The sequence below is a fragment of the Engystomops pustulosus genome, chromosome 9, assembly GCF_040894005.1.
Source record: "Engystomops pustulosus chromosome 9, aEngPut4.maternal, whole genome shotgun sequence".
In the NCBI taxonomy this organism is placed as follows: domain Eukaryota; kingdom Metazoa; phylum Chordata; class Amphibia; order Anura; family Leptodactylidae; genus Engystomops; species Engystomops pustulosus.
In genome coordinates this window covers 66,158,766-66,176,001 of record NC_092419.1, presented here as the reverse complement: position 1 = coordinate 66,176,001, position 17,236 = coordinate 66,158,766, and the positions used below count along the sequence as shown (strand labels likewise).

General features: G+C 45.1%; 25 pseudogenes; all 25 read right to left on the bottom strand.

Annotated features, from left to right (window-relative positions):
- Positions 1-41: 41 nt before the first annotated feature.
- LOC140088297 (5S ribosomal RNA) lies at positions 42-160 on the bottom strand (annotated as a pseudogene).
- Positions 161-230: 70 nt separating this feature from the next.
- Positions 231-349, bottom strand: LOC140079990 (5S ribosomal RNA; annotated as a pseudogene).
- A 71-nt stretch (positions 350-420) lies between these two features.
- LOC140098581 (5S ribosomal RNA) lies at positions 421-539 on the bottom strand (annotated as a pseudogene).
- Positions 540-609: 70 nt separating this feature from the next.
- LOC140087817 (5S ribosomal RNA) lies at positions 610-728 on the bottom strand (annotated as a pseudogene).
- Positions 729-1,554: 826 nt separating this feature from the next.
- Positions 1,555-1,673, bottom strand: LOC140079989 (5S ribosomal RNA; annotated as a pseudogene).
- Positions 1,674-1,743: 70 nt separating this feature from the next.
- LOC140097240 (5S ribosomal RNA) lies at positions 1,744-1,862 on the bottom strand (annotated as a pseudogene).
- A 259-nt stretch (positions 1,863-2,121) lies between these two features.
- Positions 2,122-2,240, bottom strand: LOC140099164 (5S ribosomal RNA; annotated as a pseudogene).
- Positions 2,241-2,877: 637 nt separating this feature from the next.
- On the bottom strand, positions 2,878-2,996 carry LOC140097277 (5S ribosomal RNA; annotated as a pseudogene).
- Positions 2,997-3,444: 448 nt separating this feature from the next.
- LOC140099163 (5S ribosomal RNA) lies at positions 3,445-3,563 on the bottom strand (annotated as a pseudogene).
- Positions 3,564-4,014: 451 nt separating this feature from the next.
- Positions 4,015-4,133, bottom strand: LOC140097238 (5S ribosomal RNA; annotated as a pseudogene).
- Positions 4,134-4,581: 448 nt separating this feature from the next.
- On the bottom strand, positions 4,582-4,700 carry LOC140096661 (5S ribosomal RNA; annotated as a pseudogene).
- A 70-nt stretch (positions 4,701-4,770) lies between these two features.
- Positions 4,771-4,889, bottom strand: LOC140083131 (5S ribosomal RNA; annotated as a pseudogene).
- A 637-nt stretch (positions 4,890-5,526) lies between these two features.
- On the bottom strand, positions 5,527-5,645 carry LOC140085143 (5S ribosomal RNA; annotated as a pseudogene).
- A 640-nt stretch (positions 5,646-6,285) lies between these two features.
- LOC140099162 (5S ribosomal RNA) lies at positions 6,286-6,404 on the bottom strand (annotated as a pseudogene).
- Positions 6,405-7,044: 640 nt separating this feature from the next.
- On the bottom strand, positions 7,045-7,163 carry LOC140089279 (5S ribosomal RNA; annotated as a pseudogene).
- Positions 7,164-7,611: 448 nt separating this feature from the next.
- LOC140097237 (5S ribosomal RNA) lies at positions 7,612-7,730 on the bottom strand (annotated as a pseudogene).
- A 259-nt stretch (positions 7,731-7,989) lies between these two features.
- On the bottom strand, positions 7,990-8,108 carry LOC140088296 (5S ribosomal RNA; annotated as a pseudogene).
- Positions 8,109-8,178: 70 nt separating this feature from the next.
- LOC140097037 (5S ribosomal RNA) lies at positions 8,179-8,297 on the bottom strand (annotated as a pseudogene).
- A 70-nt stretch (positions 8,298-8,367) lies between these two features.
- LOC140083130 (5S ribosomal RNA) lies at positions 8,368-8,486 on the bottom strand (annotated as a pseudogene).
- Positions 8,487-8,934: 448 nt separating this feature from the next.
- On the bottom strand, positions 8,935-9,053 carry LOC140094724 (5S ribosomal RNA; annotated as a pseudogene).
- Positions 9,054-9,312: 259 nt separating this feature from the next.
- On the bottom strand, positions 9,313-9,431 carry LOC140089277 (5S ribosomal RNA; annotated as a pseudogene).
- A 1,397-nt stretch (positions 9,432-10,828) lies between these two features.
- LOC140096249 (5S ribosomal RNA) lies at positions 10,829-10,947 on the bottom strand (annotated as a pseudogene).
- A 637-nt stretch (positions 10,948-11,584) lies between these two features.
- Positions 11,585-11,703, bottom strand: LOC140079988 (5S ribosomal RNA; annotated as a pseudogene).
- Positions 11,704-11,963: 260 nt separating this feature from the next.
- Positions 11,964-12,082, bottom strand: LOC140094612 (5S ribosomal RNA; annotated as a pseudogene).
- Positions 12,083-13,289: 1,207 nt separating this feature from the next.
- LOC140097236 (5S ribosomal RNA) lies at positions 13,290-13,408 on the bottom strand (annotated as a pseudogene).
- Positions 13,409-17,236: the final 3,828 nt, after the last annotated feature.

Below are 17,236 nucleotides of genomic sequence, written 5' to 3'. Positions count from 1 at the left end.
CTATCTCATAGAGAAACTAACACAATTTTCAGGTTCAAAAAGGTCAACGGAACTTGGGATTCGCAGCCAGTCTCCCATGCTGGTACTTGCCAAGCCTTAAGCTGCATTGCTGCTGCGATCTGACGAGAGCAGGCACATTCAGCTTAGAATGGCCGTTGACAGCAGCACTTCAATTTGAACCTTCTTTTACCATCTTTGACAGAGAAACTAACAATTTTCAGGTTCAAAATGGTCAACAGAACTTGGGATTCCCAGCCAGTCTCCCATGCTGGTACTTGCCAAGCCTTAAGCTGCATTGCTGCTGCGATCTGACGAGAGCAGGCACATTCAGCTTAGAATGGCCGTTGACAGCAGCTGTTCAATTTGAACCTTCTTTTACTATCTCATAGAGAAACTAACACAATTTTTTAGGTTCAAAAAGGTCAACGGAACTTGGGATTCCCAGCCAGTCTCCCATGCTGGTACTTGCCAAGCCTTAAGCTGCATTGCTGCTGCGATCTGACAAGAGCACGCACATGCAGCTTAGAATGGCCGTTGACAGCAGCTGTTCAATTTGAACCTTCTTTTACTATCTCATAGAGAAACTAACACAATTTTCAGGTTCAAAAAGGTCAACAGAACTTGGGATTCCCAGCCAGTCTCCCTTGCTGGTACTTGCCAAGCCTTAAGCTGCATTGCTGCTGCGATCTGACGAGAGCAGGCACATTCAGCTTAGAATGGCCGTTGACAGCAGCTGTTCAATTTGAACCTTCTTTTACTATCTCATAGAGAAACTAACACAATTTTCAGGTTCAAAAAGGTCAACAGAACTTGGGATTGCCAGCCAGTCTCCCATGCTGGTACTTGCCAAGCCTTAAGCTGCATTGCTGCTGCGATCTGACGAGAGCAGGCACATTCAGCTTAGAATGGTTGTTGACAGCAGCTGTTCAATTTGAACCTTCTTTTACTATCTCATACAGAAACTAACACAATTTTCAGGTTCAAAAAGGTCAACAGAACTTGGGATTCCTAGCCAGTCCCCCATGCTGGTACTTGCCAAGCCTTAAGCTGCATCGCTGCAGCGATCTGACAAGTGCACGCACATTCAGCTTAGAATGGCCGTTGACAGCAGCTGTTCAATTTGAACCTTCTTTTACTATCTCATAGAGAAACTAACACAATTTTCAGGTTCAAAAAGGTCAACGGAACTTGGGATTCGCAGCCAGTCTCCCATGCTGGTACTTGCCAAGCCTTAAGCTGCATCGCTGCTGCGATCTGACAAGAGCACGCACATTCAGCTTAGAATGGCCGTTGACAGCAGTTGTTCAATTTGAACCTTCTTTTACTATCTCATAGAGAAACTAACACAATTTTCAGGTTCAAAAAGGTCAACAGAACTTGGGATTCCCAGCCAGTCTCCCATGCTGGTACTTGCCAAGCCTTATGCTGCATTGCTGCTGCGATCTGACGAGAGGAGGCACATTCAGCTTAGAATGGCCGTTGACAGCAACTGTTCAATTTGAACCTTCTTTTACTATCTCATAGAGAAACTAACACAATTTTCAGGTTCAAAAAGGTCAACAGAACTTGGGATTCCCAGCCAGTCTCCCATGCTGGTACTTGCCAAGCCTTAAGCTGCATTGCTGCTGCGATCTGACGAGAGCAGGCACATTCAGCTTAGAATGGCCGTTGACAGCAGCTGCTCAATTTGAACCTTCTTTTACTATCTCATAGAGAAACTAACACAATTTTCAGGTTCAAAAAGGTCAACAGAACTTGGGATTCCCAGCCAGTCTCCCATGCTGGTACTTGCCAAGCCTTAAGCTGCATCGCTGCTGCGATCTGACAAGAGCACGCACATTCAGCTTAGAATGGCCGTTGACAGCAGCTGTTCAATTTGAACCTTCTTTTACTATCTCATAGAGAAACTAACACAATTTTCAGGTTCAAAAAGGGCAACGGAACTTGGGATTCGCAGCCAGTCTCCCATGCTGGTACTTGCCAAGCCTTAAGCTGCATCGCTGCTGCGATCTGACAAGAGCACGCACATTCAGCTTAGAAAGGCCGTTGACAGCAACTGTTCAATTTGAACCTTCTTTTACTATCTCATAGAGAAACTAACACAATTTTCAGGTTCAAAAAGGTCAACGGAACTTGGGATTCCCAGCCAGTCTCCCATGCTGGTACTTGCCAAGCCTTAAGCTGCATTGCTGCTGCGATCTGACGAGAGCAGGCACATTCAGCTTAGAATGGCCGTTGACAGCAGCTGTTCAATTTGAACCTTCTTTTACTATCTCATAGAGAAACTAACACAATTTTCAGGTTCAAAAAGGTCAACAGAACTTGGGATTGCCAGCCAGTCTCCCATGCTGGTACTTGCCAAGCCTTAAGCTGCATTGCTGCTGCGATCTGACGAGAGCAGGCACATTCAGCTTAGAATGGTTGTTGACAGCAGCTGTTCAATTTGAACCTTCTTTTACTATCTCATAGAGAAACTAACACAATTTTCAGGTTCAAAAAGGTCAACAGAACTTGGGATTCCTAGCCAGTCCCCCATGCTGGTACTTGCCAAGCCTTAAGCTGCATCGCTGCAGCGATCTGACAAGTGCACGCACATTCAGCTTAGAATGGCCGTTGACAGCAGCTGTTCAATTTGAACCTTCTTTTACTATCTCATAGAGAAACTAACACAATTTTCAGGTTCAAAAAGGTCAACGGAACTTGGGATTCGCAGCCAGTCTCCCATGCTGGTACTTGCCAAGCCTTAAGCTGCATCGCTGCTGCGATCTGACAAGAGCACGCACATTCAGCTTAGAATGGCCGTTGACAGCAGTTGTTCAATTTGAACCTTCTTTTACTATCTCATAGAGAAACTAACACAATTTTCAGGTTCAAAAAGGTCAACAGAACTTGGGATTCCCAGCCAGTCTCCCATGCTGGTACTTGCCAAGCCTTAAGCTGCATTGCTGCTGCGATCTGACGAGAGGAGGCACATTCAGCTTAGAATGGCCGTTGACAGCAACTGTTCAATTTGAACCTTCTTTTACTATCTCATAGAGAAACTAACACAATTTTCAGGTTCAAAAAGGTCAACAGAACTTGGGATTCCCAGCCAGTCTCCCATGCTGGTACTTGCCAAGCCTTAAGCTGCATCGCTGCTGTGATCTGACAAGAGCCCGCACATTCAGCTTAGAATGGCCGTTGACAGCAGCTGTTCAATTTGAACCTTCTTTTACTATCTCATAGAGAAACTAACACAATTTTCAGGTTCAAAAAGGTCAACGGAAGTTGGGATTCGCAGCCAGTCTCCCATGCTGGTACTTGCCAAGCCTTAAGCTGCATCGCTGCTGCGATCTGACAAGAGCACGCACATTCAGCTTAGAAAGGCCGTTGACAGCAACTGTTCAATTTGAACCTTCTTTTACTATCTCATAGAGAAACTAACACAATTTTCAGGTTCAAAAAGGTCAACGGAACTTGGGATTCCCAGCCAGTCTCCCATGCTGGTACTTGCCAAGCCTTAAGCTGCATTGCTGCTGCGATCTGACGAGAGCAGGCACATTCAGCTTAGAATGGCCGTTGACAGCAGCTGTTCAATTTGAACCTTCTTTTACTATCTCATAGAGAAACTAACACAATTTTCAGGTTCAAAAATGTCAACAGAACTTGGGATTCCCAGCCAGTCTCCCATGCTGGTACTTGCCAAGCCTTAAGCTGCATTGCTGCTGCGATCTGACGAGAGCAGGCACATTAAGCTTAGTAGAATGGCCGTTGACAGCAGCTGTTCAATTTGAACCTTCTTTTACTATCTCATAGAGAAACTAACACAATTTTCAGGTTCAAAAATGTCAACAGAACTTGGGATTCCCAGCCAGTCTCCCATGCTGGTACTTGCCAAGCCTTAAGCTGCATTGCTGCTGCGATCTGACGAGAGCAGGCACATTCAGCTTAGAATGGCCGTTGACAGCAGCTGCTCAATTTGAACCTTCTTTTACTATCTCATAGAGAAACTAACACAATTTTCAGGTTCAAAAAGGTCAACAGAACTTGGGATTCCCAGCCAGTCTCCCATGCTGGTACTTGCCAAGCCTTAAGCTGCATCGCTGCTGCGATCTGACAAGAGCACGCACATTCAGCTTAGAATGGCCGTTGACAGCAGCTGTTCAATTTGAACCTTCTTTTACTATCTCATAGAGAAACTAACACAATTTTCAGGTTCAAAAAGGGCAACGGAACTTGGGATTGCCAGCCAGTCTCCCATGCTGGTACTTGCCAAGCCTTAAGCTGCATTGCTGCAGTTATCTGACGAGAGCAGGCACATTCAGCTTAGAATGGCCGTTGACAGCAGCTGTTCAATTTGAACCTTCTTTTACTATCTCATAGAGAAACTAACACAATTTTCAGGTTCAAAAAGGTCAACGGAACTTGGGATTCGCAGCCAGTCTCCCATGCTGGTACTTGCCAAGCCTTAAGCTGCATTGCTGCTGCGATCTGAGGAGAGCAGGCACATTCAGCTTAGAAAGGCCGTTGAAAGCAGCTGTTCAATTTGAACCTTCTTTTACTATCTCATAGAGAAACTAACACAATTTTCAGGTTCAAAAAGGTCAACGGAACTTGGGATTCCCAGCCAGTCTCCCATGCTGGTACTTGCCAAGCCTTAAGCTGCATTGCTGCTGCGATCTGAGGAGAGCAGGCACATTCAGCTTAGAAAGGCCGTTGAAAGCAGCTGTTCAATTTGAACCTTCTTTTACTATCTCATAGAGAAACTAACAAAATTTTCAGGTTCAAAAAGGTCAACGGAACTTGGGATTCCCAGCCAGTCTCCCATGCTGGTACTTGCCAAGCCTTAAGCTGCATTGCTGCTGCGATCTGACGAGAACAGGCACATTCAGCTTAGAATGGCCGTTGACAGCAGCTGTTCAATTTGAACCTTCTTTTACTATCTCATAGAGAAACTAACATAATTTTCAGGTTCAAAAAGGTCAACAGAACTTGGGATTCCCAGCCAGTCTCCCATGCTGGTACTTGCCAAGCCTTAAGCTGCAACGCTGCTGCGATCTGACAAGAGCACACACATTCAGCTTAGAATGGCCGTTGACAGCAGCTGTTCAATTTGAACCTTCTTTTACTATCTCATAGAGAAACTAACACAATTTTCAGGTTCAAAAAGGTCAACGGAACTTGGGATTCGCAGCCAGTCTCCCATGCTGGTACTTGCCAATCCTTAAGCTGCATCGCTGCTGCGATCCGACAAGAGCACGCGCATTCAGCTTAGAATGGCTGTTGACAGCAGCTGTTCATTTTGAACCTTCTTTTACTATCTCATAGAGAAACTAACACAATTTTCAGGTTCAAAAAGGTCAACGGAACTTGGGATTCCCAGCCAGTCTCCCATGCTGGTACTTGCCAAGCCTTAAGCTGCATTGCTGCTGCGATCTGACGAGAGAAGGCACATTGAGCTTAGAATGGCCGTTGACAGCAGCTGCCTAATTTCTACTTTCTTTTACTATCTCATAGAGAAACTAACACAATTTTCAGGTTCCAAAAGGACAACAGAACTTGGGATTCCCAGCCAGTCTCCCATGCTGGTACTTGCCAAGCCTTAAGCTGCATTGCTGCTGCGATCTGACGAGAGCAGGCACATTCAGCTTAGAATGGCCGTTGACAGCAACTGTTCAATTTGAACCTTCTTTTACTATCTCATAGAGAAACTAACACAATTTTCAGGTTCAAAAAGGTTAACAGAACTTGGGATTCCCAGCCAGTCTCCCATGCTGGTACTTGCCAAGCCTTAAGCTGCATCGCTGCTGCGATCTGACAAGAGCCCGCACATTCAGCTTAGAATGGCCGTTGACAGCAGCTGTTCAATTTGAACCTTCTTTTACTATCTCATAGAGAAACTAACACAATTTTCAGGTTCAAAAAGGTCAACGGAAGTTGGGATTCGCAGCCAGTCTCCCATGCTGGTACTTGCCAAGCCTTAAGCTGCATTGCTGCTGCGATCTGACGAGATCAGGCACATTAAGCTTAGTAGAATGGCCGTTGACAGCAGCTGTTCAATTTGAACCTTCTTTTACTATCTCATAGAGAAACTAACACAATTTTCAGGTTCAAAAATGTCAACAGAACTTGGGATTCCCAGCCAGTCTCCCATGCTGGTACTTGCCAAGCCTTAAGCTGCATTGCTGCTGCGATCTGACCAGAGCAGGCACATTCAGCTTAGAATGGCTGTTGACAGCAGCTGTTCAATTTGAACCTTCTTTTACTATCTCATAGAGAAACTAACACAATTTTCAGGTTCAAAAAGGTCAACGGAACTTGGGATTCCCAGCCAGTCTCCCATGCTGGTACTTGCCAAGCCTTAAGCTGCATTGCTGCTGCGATCTGACGAGAGCAGGCACATTCAGCTTAGAATGGCCGTTGACAGCAACTGTTCAATTTGAACCTTCTTTTACTATCTCATAGAGAAACTAACACAATTTTCAGGTTCAAAAAGGTTAACAGAACTTGGGATTCCCAGCCAGTCTCCCATGCTGGTACTTGCCAAGCCTTAAGCTGCATCGCTGCTGCGATCTGACAAGAGCCCGCACATTCAGCTTAGAATGGCCGTTGACAGCAGCTGTTCAATTTGAACCTTCTTTTACTATCTCATAGAGAAACTAACACAATTTTCAGGTTCAAAAAGGTCAACGGAAGTTGGGATTCCCAGCCAGTCTCCCATGCTGGTACTTGCCAAGCCTTAAGCTGCATTGCTGCTGCGATCTGACGAGAGCAGGCACATTAAGCTTAGTAGAATGGCCGTTGACAGCAGCTGTTCAATTTGAACCTTCTTTTACTATCTCATAGAGAAACTAACACAATTTTCAGGTTCAAAAATGTCAACAGAACTTGGGATTCCCAGCCAGTCTCCCATGCTGGTACTTGCCAAGCCTTAAGCTGCATTGCTGCTGCGATCTGACCAGAGCAGGCACATTCAGCTTAGAATGGCTGTTGACAGCAGCTGTTCAATTTGAACCTTCTTTTACTATCTCATAGAGAAACTAACACAATTTTCAGGTTCAAAAAGGTCAACGGAACTTGGGATTCCCAGCTAGTCTCCCATGCTGGAACTTGCCAAGCCTTAAGCTGCATTGCTGCTGCGATCTGACGAGAGCAGGCACATTCAGCTTAGAATGGCCGTTGACAGCAGCTGTTCAATTTGAACCTTCTTTTACTATCTCATAGAGAAACTAACACAATTTTCAGGTTCAAAAAGGTCAACAGAACTTGGGATTCCCAGCCAGTCTCCCATGCTGGTACTTGCCAAGCCTTAAGCTGCATCGCTGCTGCGATCTGACAAGAGCACGCACATTCAGCTTAGAATGGCCATTGACAGCAGCTGTTCAATTCGAACCTTCTTTTACTATCTCATAGAGAAACTAACACAATTTTCAGGTTCAAAAAGGTCAACGGAACTTGGGATTGACAGCCAGTCTCCCATGCTGGTACTTGCCAAGCCTTAAGCTGCATTGCTGCTGCGATCTGACGAGAGCAGGCACATTCAGCTTAGAATGGCCGTTGACAGCAGCTGTTCAATTTGAACCTTCTTTTACTATCTCATAGAGAAACTAACACAATTTTCAGGTTCAAAAAGGTCAACAGAACTTGGGATTCCCAGCCAGTCTCCCATGCTGGTACTTGCCAAGCCTTAAGCTGCATCGCTGCTGCGATCTGACAAGAGCACGCACATTCAGCTTAGAATGGCCGTTGACAGCAGCTGTTCAATTTGAACCTTCTTTTACTATCTCATAGAGAAACTAACACAATTTTCAGGTTCAAAAAGGGCAACGGAACTTGGGATTGCCAGCCAGTCTCCCATGCTGGTACTTGCCAAGCCTTAAGCTGCATTGCTGCAGTTATCTGACGAGAGCAGGCACATTCAGCTTAGAATGGCCGTTGACAGCAGCTGTTCAATTTGAACCTTCTTTTACTATCTCATAGAGAAACTAACACAATTTTCAGGTTCAAAAAGGTCAACGGAACTTGGGATTCGCAGCCAGTCTCCCATGCTGGTACTTGCCAAGCCTTAAGCTGCATTGCTGCTGCGATCTGACGAGAGCAGGCACATTCAGCTTAGAATGGCCGTTGACAGCAGCTGTTCAATTTGAACCTTCTTTTACTATCTCATAGAGAAACTAACACAATTTTCAGGTTCAAAAAGGTCAACAGAACTTGGGATTTCCAGACAGTCTCCCATGCTGGTACTTGCCAAGCCTTAAGCTGCATTGCTGCTGCGATCTGAGGAGAGCAGGCACATTCAGCTTAGAATGGCCGTTGAAAGCAGCTGTTCAATTTGAACCTTCTTTTACTATCTCATAGAGAAACTAACACAATTTTCAGGTTCAAAAAGGTCAACGGAACTTGGGATTCCCAGCCAGTCTCCCATGCTGGTACTTGCCAAGCCTTAAGCTGCATTGCTGCTGCGATCTGACGAGAACAGGCACATTCAGCTTAGAATGGCCGTTGACAGCAGCTGTTCAATTTGAACCTTCTTTTACTATCTCATAGAGAAACTAACATAATTTTCAGGTTCAAAAAGGTCAACAGAACTTGGGATTCCCAGCCAGTCTCCCATGCTGGTACTTGCCAAGCCTTAAGCTGCAACGCTGCTGCGATCTGACAAGAGCACACACATTCAGCTTAGAATGGCCGTTGACAGCAGCTGTTCAATTTGAACCTTCTTTTACTATCTCATAGAGAAACTAACACAATTTTCAGGTTCAAAAAGGTCAACGGAACTTGGGATTCGCAGCCAGTCTCCCATGCTGGTACTTACCAATCCTTAAGCTGCATCGCTGCTGCGATCCGACAAGAGCACGCGCATTCAGCTTAGAATGGCTGTTGACAGCAGCTGTTCATTTTGAACCTTCTTTTACTATCTCATAGAGAAACTAACACAATTTTCATGTTCAAAAAGGTTAACGGAACTTGGGATTCCCAGCCAGTCTTCCATGCTGGTACTTGCCAAGCCTTAAGCTGCATTGCTGCTGCGATCTGACGAGAGCAGGCACATTCAGCTTAGAATGGCCGTTGACAGCAGCTGCCTAATTTCTACTTTCTTTTACTATCTCATAGAGAAACTAACACAATTTTCAGGTTCAAAAAGGTCAACAGAACTTGGGATTCCCAGCCAGACTCCCATGCTGGTACTTGCCAAGCCTTAAGCTGCATTGCTGCTGCGATCTGACCAGAGCAGGCACATTCAGCTTAGAATGGTTGTTGACAGCAGCTGTTCAATTTGAACCTTCTTTTACTATCTTATAGAGAAACTAACACAATTTTCAGGTTCAAAAAGGTCAACGGAACTTGGGATTCCCAGCTAGTCTCCCATGCTGGAACTTGCCAAGCCTTAAGCTGCATTGCTGCTGCGATCTGACGAGAGCAGGCACATTCAGCTTAGAATGGCCGTTGACAGCAGCTGTTCAATTTGAACCTTCTTTTACTATCTCATAGAGAAACTAACACAATTTTCAGGTTCAAAAAGGTCAACGGAACTTGGGATTCGCAGCCAGTCTCCCATGCTGGTACTTGCCAAGCCTTAAGCTGCATTGCTGCTGCGATCTGACAAGAGCAGGCACATTCAGCTTAGAATGGCCGTTGATAGCAGCTGCCTAATTTCTACTTTCTTTTACTATCTCATAGAGAAACTAACACAATTTTCAGGTTCAAAAAGGTCAACAGAACTTGGGATTCCCAGCCAGTCTCCCATGCTGGTACTTGCCAAGCCTTAAGCTGCAACGCTGCTGCGATCTGACAAGAGCATGCACATTCAGCTTAGAATGGCCGTTGACAGCAGCTGTTCAATTTGAACCTTCTTTTACTATCTCATAGAGAAACTAACACAATTTTAAGGTTAAAAAAAGGTCAATGGAACTTATGATTCCCAGCCAGTCTCCCATGCTGGTACTTGCCAAGCCTTAAGCTGCATTGCTGCTGCGATCTGACGAGAGCATGCACATTCAGCTTAGAATGACAGTTGACAGCAACTGTTCATTTTGAACCTTCTTTTACTATCTCATAGAGAAACTAACACAATTTTCAGGTTCAAAAATGTCAACGGAACTTGGGATTCCCAGCCAGTCTCCCATGCTGGTACTTGCCAAGCCTTAAGCTGCATCGCTGCTGCGATCTGACAAGAGCCCGCACATTCAGCTTAGAATGGCCGTTGACAGCAGCTGTTCAATTTGAACCTTCTTTTACTATCTCATAGAGAAACTAACACAATTTTCAGGTTCAAAAAGGTCAACGGAACTTGGGATTTGCAGCCAGTCTCCCATGCTGGTACTTGCCAAGCCTTAAGCTGCATCGCTGCTGCGATCTGACAAGAGCACGCACATTAAGCTTAGAAAGGCAGTTGACAGCAGCTGTTCAATTTGAACCTTCTTTTACTATCTCATAGAGAAACTAACACAATTTTCAGGTTCAAAAAGGTCAACGGAAGTTGGGATTCGCAGCCAGTCTCCCATGCTGGTACTTGCCAAGCCTTAAGCTGCATTGCTGCTGCGATCTGACGAGAGCAGGCACATTAAGCTTAGTAGAATGGCCGTTGACAGCAGCTGTTCAATTTGAACCTTCTTTTACTATCTCATAGAGAAACTAACACAATTTTCAGGTTCAAAAATGTCAACAGAACTTGGGATTCCCAGCCAGTCTCCCATGCTGGTACTTGCCAAGCCTTAAGCTGCATTGCTGCTGCGATCTGACCAGAGCAGGCACATTCAGCTTAGAATGGTTGTTGACAGCAGCTGTTCAATTTGAACCTTCTTTTACTATCTCATAGAGAAACTAACACAATTTTCAGGTTCAAAAAGGTCAACGGAACTTGGGATTCCCAGCTAGTCTCCCATGCTGGAACTTGCCAAGCCTTAAGCTGGATTGCTGCTGCGATCTGACGAGAGCAGGCACATTCAGCTTAGAATGGCCGTTGACAGCAGCTGTTCAATTTGAACCTTCTTTTACTATCTCATAGAGAAACTAACAAAATTTTCAGGTTCAAAAAGGTCAACAGAACTTGGGATTCCCAGCCAGTCTCCCATGCTGGTACTTGCCAAGCCTTAAGCTGCATCGCTGCTGCGATCTGACAAGAGCACACACATTCAGCTTAGAATGGCCGTTGACAGCAGCTGTTCAATTTGAACCTTCTTTTACTATCTCATAGAGAAACTAACACAATTTTCAGGTTCAAAAAGGTCAACGGAACTTGGGATTGCCAGCCAGTCTCCCATGCTGGTACTTGCCAAGCCTTAAGCTGCATTGCTGCTGCGATCTGACGAGAGCAGGCACATTCAGCTTAGAATGGCCGTTGACAGCAGCTGTTCAATTTGAACCTTCTTTTACTATCTCATAGAGAAACTAACACAATTTTCAGGTTCAAAAAGGTCAACGGAACTTGGGATTCGCAGCCAGTCTCCCATGCTGGTACTTGCCAAGCCTTAAGCTGCATTGCTGCTGCGATCTGACGAGAGCAGGCACATTCAGCTTAGAATGGCCGTTGACAGCAGCAGTTCAATTTGAACCTTCTTTTACCATCTTTGACAGAGAAACTAACAATTTTCAGGTTCAAAATGGTCAACAGAACTTGGGATTCCCAGCCAGTCTCCCATGCTGGTACTTGCCAAGCCTTAAGCTGCATTGCTGCTGCGATCTGACGAGAGCAGGCACATTCAGCTTAGAATGGCCGTTGACAGCAGCTGTTCAATTTGAACCTTCTTTTACTATCTCATAGAGAAACTAACACAATTTTTTAGGTTCAAAAAGGTCAACGGAACTTGGGATTCCCAGCCAGTCTCCCATGCTGGTACTTGCCAAGCCTTAAGCTGCATTGCTGCTGCGATCTGACAAGAGCACGCACATGCAGCTTAGAATGGCCGTTGACAGCAGCTGTTCAATTTGAACCTTCTTTTACTATCTCATAGAGAAACTAACACAATTTTCAGGTTCAAAAAGGTCAACAGAACTTGGGATTCCCAGCCAGCCTCCCTTGCTGGTACTTGCCAAGCCTTAAGCTGCATTGCTGCTGCGATCTGACGAGAGCAGGCACATTCAGCTTAGAATGGCCGTTGACAGCAGCTGTTCAATTTGAACCTTCTTTTACTATCTCATAGAGAAACTAACACAATTTTCAGGTTCAAAAAGGTCAACAGAACTTGGGATTGCCAGCCAGTCTCCCATGCTGGTACTTGCCAAGCCTTAAGCTGCATTGCTGCTGCGATCTGACGAGAGCAGGCACATTCAGCTTAGAATGGTTGTTGACAGCAGCTGTTCAATTTGAACCTTCTTTTACTATCTCATAGAGAAACTAACACAATTTTCAGGTTCAAAAAGGTCAACAGAACTTGGGATTCCCAGCCAGTCTCCCATGCTGGTACTTGCCAAGCCTTAAGCTGCATCGCTGCTGTGATCTGACAAGAGCCCGCACATTCAGCTTAGAATGGCCGTTGACAGCAGCTGTTCAATTTGAACCTTCTTTTACTATCTCATAGAGAAACTAACACAATTTTCAGGTTCAAAAAGGTCAACAGAAGTTGGGATTCGCAGCCAGTCTCCCATGCTGGTACTTGCCAAGCCTTAAGCTGCATCGCTGCTGCGATCTGACAAGAGCACGCACATTCAGCTTAGAAAGGCCGTTGACAGCAACTGTTCAATTTGAACCTTCTTTTACTATCTCATAGAGAAACTAACACAATTTTCAGGTTCAAAAAGGTCAACGGAACTTGGGATTCCCAGCCAGTCTCCCATGCTGGTACTTGCCAAGCCTTAAGCTGCATTGCTGCTGCGATCTGACGAGAGCAGGCACATTCAGCTTAGAATGGCCGTTGACAGCAGCTGTTCAATTTGAACCTTCTTTTACTATCTCATAGAGAAACTAACACAATTTTCAGGTTCAAAAATGTCAACAGAACTTGGGATTCCCAGCCAGTCTCCCATGCTGGTACTTGCCAAGCCTTAAGCTGCATTGCTGCTGCGATCTGACGAGAGCAGGCACATTAAGCTTAGTAGAATGGCCGTTGACAGCAGCTGTTCAATTTGAACCTTCTTTTACTATCTCATAGAGAAACTAACACAATTTTCAGGTTCAAAAATGTCAACAGAACTTGGGATTCCCAGCCAGTCTCCCATGCTGGTACTTGCCAAGCCTTAAGCTGCATTGCTGCTGCGATCTGACGAGAGCAGGCACATTCAGCTTAGAATGGCCGTTGACAGCAGCTGTTCAATTTGAACCTTCTTTTACTATCTCATAGAGAAACTAACACAATTTTCAGGTTCAAAAAGGTCAACAGAACTTGGGATTCCCAGCCAGTCTCCCATGCTGGTACTTGCCAAGCCTTAAGCTGCATCGCTGCTGCGATCTGACAAGAGCACGCACATTCAGCTTAGAATGGCCGTTGACAGCAGCTGTTCAATTTGAACCTTCTTTTACTATCTCATAGAGAAACTAACACAATTTTCAGGTTCAAAAAGGGCAACGGAACTTGGGATTGCCAGCCAGTCTCCCATGCTGGTACTTGCCAAGCCTTAAGCTGCAACGCTGCTGCGATCTGACAAGAGCACACACATTCAGCTTAGAATGGCCGTTGACAGCAGCTGTTCAATTTGAACCTTCTTTTACTATCTCATAGAGAAACTAACATAATTTTCAGGTTCAAAAAGGTCAACAGAACTTGGGATTCCCAGCCAGTCTCCCATGCTGGTACTTGCCAAGCCTTAAGCTGCAACGCTGCTGCGATCTGACAAGAGCACACACATTCAGCTTAGAATGGCCGTTGACAGCAGCTGTTCAATTTGAACCTTCTTTTACTATCTCATAGAGAAACTAACACAATTTTCAGGTTCAAAAAGGTCAACGGAACTTGGGATTCGCAGCCAGTCTCCCATGCTGGTACTTGCCAATCCTTAAGCTGCATCGCTGCTGCGACCCGACAAGAGCACGCGCATTCAGCTTAGAATGGCTGTTGACAGCAGCTGTTCATTTTGAACCTTCTTTTACTATCTCATAGAGAAACTAACACAATTTTCAGGTTCAAAAAGGTCAACGGAACTTGGGATTCCCAGCCAGTCTCCCATGCTGGTACTTGCCAAGCCTTAAGCTGCATTGCTGCTGCGATCTGACGAGAGAAGGCACATTCAGCTTAGAATGGCCGTTGACAGCAGCTGCCTAATTTCTACTTTCTTTTACTATCTCATAGAGAAACTAACACAATTTTCAGGTTCCAAAAGGTCAACAGAACTTGGGATTCCCAGCCAGTCTCCCATGCTGGTACTTGCCAAGCCTTAAGCTGCAACGCTGCTGCGATCTGACAAGAGCATGCACATTCAGCTTAGAATGGCCGTTGACAGCAGCTGTTCAATTTGAACCTTCTTTTACTATCTCATAGAGAAACTAACACAATTTTAAGGTTAAAAAAAGGTCAACGGAAGTTATGATTCCCAGCCAGTCTCCCATGCTGGTACTTGCCAAGCCTTAAGCTGCATTGCTGCTGCGATCTGACGAGAGCAGGCATATTCAGCTTAGAATGGCAGTTGACAGCAGCTGTTCATTTTGAACCTTCTTTTACTATCTCATAGAGAAACTAACACAATTTTCAGGTTCAAAAAGGTCAACGGAACTTGGGATTCCCAGCCAGTCTCCCATGCTGGTACTTGCCAAGCCTTAAGCTGCATCGCTGCTGCGATCTGACAAGAGCACGCACATTCAGCTTAGAATGGCCGTTGACAGCAGCTGTTCAATTTGAACCTTCTTTTACTATCTCATAGAGAAACTAACACAATTTTCAGGTTCAAAAAGGGCAACGGAACTTGGGATTGCCAGCCAGTCTCCCATGCTGGTACTTGCCAAGCCTTAAGCTGCATTGCTGCAGTTATCTGACGAGAACAGGCACATTCAGCTTAGAATGGCCGTTGACAGCAGCTGTTCAATTTGAACCTTCTTTTACTATCTCATAGAGAAACTAACATAATTTTCAGGTTCAAAAAGGTCAACAGAACTTGGGATTCCCAGCCAGTCTCCCATGCTGGTACTTGCCAAGCCTTAAGCTGCAACGCTGCTGCGATCTGACAAGAGCACACACATTCAGCTTAGAATGGCCGTTGACAGCAGCTGTTCAATTTGAACCTTCTTTTACTATCTCATAGAGAAACTAACACAATTTTTTAGGTTCAAAAAGGTCAACGGAACTTGGGATTCGCAGCCAGTCTCCCATGCTGGTACTTACCAATCCTTAAGCTGCATCGCTGCTGCGATCCGACAAGCGCACACGCATTCAGCTTAGAATGGCTGTTGACAGCAGCTGTTCAATTTGAACCTTCTTTTACTATCTCATAGAGAAACTAACACAATTTTCAGGTTCAAAAAGGTCAACGGAACTTGGGATTCCCAGCCAGTCTCCCATGCTGGTACTTGCCAAGCCTTAAGCTGCATTGCTGCTGCGATCTGACGAGAGCAGGCACATTCAGCTTAGAATGGCCGTTGACAGCAGCTGCCTAATTTCTACTTTCTTTTACTATCTCATAGAGAAACTAACACAATTTTCAGGTTCAAAAAGGTCAACAGAACTTGGGATTCCCAGCCAGTCTCCCATGCTGGTACTTACCAAGCCTTAAGCTGCAACGCTGCTGCGATCTGACAAGAGCATGCACATTCAGCTTAGAATGGCCGTTGACAGCAGCTGTTCAATTTGAACCTTCTTTTACTATCTCATAGAGAAACTAACACAATTTTAAGGTTCAAAAATGTCAACAGAACTTGGGATTCCCAGCCAGTCTCCCATGCTGGTACTTGCCAAGCCTTAAGCTGCATTGCTGCTGCGATCTGACCAGAGCAGGCACATTCAGCTTAGAATGGTTGTTGACAGCAGCTGTTCAATTTGAACCTTCTTTTACTATCTCATAGAGAAACTAACACAATTTTCAGGTTCAAAAAGGTCAACGGAACTTGGGATTCCCAGCTAGTCTCCCATGCTGGAACTTGCCAAGCCTTAAGCTGCATTGCTGCTGCGATCTGACGAGAGCAGGCACATTCAGCTTAGAATGGCCGTTGACAGCAGCTGTTCAATTTGAACCTTCTTTTACTATCTCATAGAGAAACTAACACAATTTTCAGGTTCAAAAAGGTCAACGGAACTTGGGATTCGCAGCCAGTCTCCCATGCTGGTACTTGCCAAGCCTTAAGCTGCATTGCTGCTGCGATCTGACAAGAGCAGGCACATTCAGCTTAGAATGGCCGTTGACAGCAGCTGCCTAATTTCTACTTTCTTTTACTATCTCATAGAGAAACTAACACAATTTTCAGGTTCAAAAAGGTCAACAGAACTTGGGATTCCCAGCCATTCTCCCATGCTGGTACTTGCCAAGCCTTAAGCTGCAACGCTGCTGCGATCTGACAAGAGCATGCACATTCAGCTTAGAATGGCCGTTGACAGCAGCTGTTCAATTTGAACCTTCTTTTACTATCTCATAGAGAAACTAACACAATTTTAAGGTTAAAAAAAGGTCAACAGAACTTATGATTCCCAGCCAGTCTCCCATGCTGGTACTTGCCAAGCCTTAAGCTGCATTGCTGCTGCGATCTGACGAGAGCATGCACATTCAGCTTAGAATGGCCGTTGACAGCAACTGTTCAATTTGAACCTTCTTTTACTATCTCATAGAGAAACTAACACAATTTTCAGGTTCAAAAAGGTCAACAGAACTTGGGATTCCCAGCCAGTCTCCCATGCTGGTACTTGCCAAGCCTTAAGCTGCATCGCTGCTGCGATGTGACAAGAGCACCCACATTCAGCTTAGAAAGGCCGTTGACAGCAGCTGTTCAATTTGAACCTTCTTTTACTATCTCATAGAGAAACTAACACAATTTTCAGGTTCAAAAAGGTCAACGGAAGTTGGGATTCGCAGCCAGTCTCCCATGCTGGTACTTGCCAAGCCTTAAGCTGCATTGCTGCTGCGATCTGACGAGAGCAGGCACATTAAGCTTAGTAGAATGGCCGTTGACAGCAGCTGTTCAATTTGAACCTTCTTTTACTATCTCATAGAGAAACTAACACAATTTTCAGGTTCAAAAAGGTCAACGGAACTTGGGATTCCCAGCTAGTCTCCCATGCTGGAACTTGCCAAGCCTTAAGCTGCATTGCTGCTGCGATCTGACGAGAGCAGGCACATTCAGCTTAGAATGGCCGTTGACAGCAGCTGTTCAATTTGAACCTTCTTTTACTATCTCATAGAG